The following is a 409-nucleotide window of genomic DNA, read 5'->3' on the forward strand; positions in this document are numbered from 1 at the left end:
GTGGGGCTCGATCCCAGGACCCTGGGATCATGACCTGAGCCGAAGGCAGACGCTTAATGACTGAGCCACCCAGGCGCCCCTCAAGTCAGTGTTTTACTTGGTAAACATGTCTGAGACCATGCATCCCTGGCTGCTAAGCACCATGGCGGACAGGGCTAGAAAGGTAACAGCTTTATTTTGAGCAGGGGGCAAAGACAAGACAGCACTTTATAGCTACATTGTAACTAGATCCTGCATCTACTTACTATGTTTAATGTCTGTCCTACCTTACTAGAATGTGAGCTAGATGAGGGCAGTAGTTTTTATCTGCTCTAATCACAGAAACATTCCCAGCACCTAAGAAAAGTTTCCTGGCACATAATAAGTGCTCAGTAAATCTTTTTCTGCTCCCTGCTCAGCAGGGAGTCTG

The 409-nt window shown here is 47.4% G+C and overlaps 1 non-coding gene across 1 annotated transcript; it reads right to left on the reverse strand.

Annotated features, from left to right (window-relative positions):
* Nucleotides 1-106: 106 nt before the first annotated feature.
* LOC115942688 (small nucleolar RNA SNORA63) lies at nt 107-237 on the reverse strand. The gene has a single exon (XR_004077288.1). It is a non-coding gene; the product is annotated as a small nucleolar RNA SNORA63 (small nucleolar RNA).
* Between the last annotated feature and the right edge of the window lie 172 nt (nt 238-409).

The sequence above is a fragment of the Leptonychotes weddellii genome, unplaced genomic scaffold (genome assembly GCF_054177405.1).
Source record: "Leptonychotes weddellii isolate Sample4059 unplaced genomic scaffold, ASM5417740v2 HiC_scaffold_79802, whole genome shotgun sequence".
NCBI classification, from domain to species: Eukaryota; Metazoa; Chordata; class Mammalia; order Carnivora; family Phocidae; genus Leptonychotes; species Leptonychotes weddellii.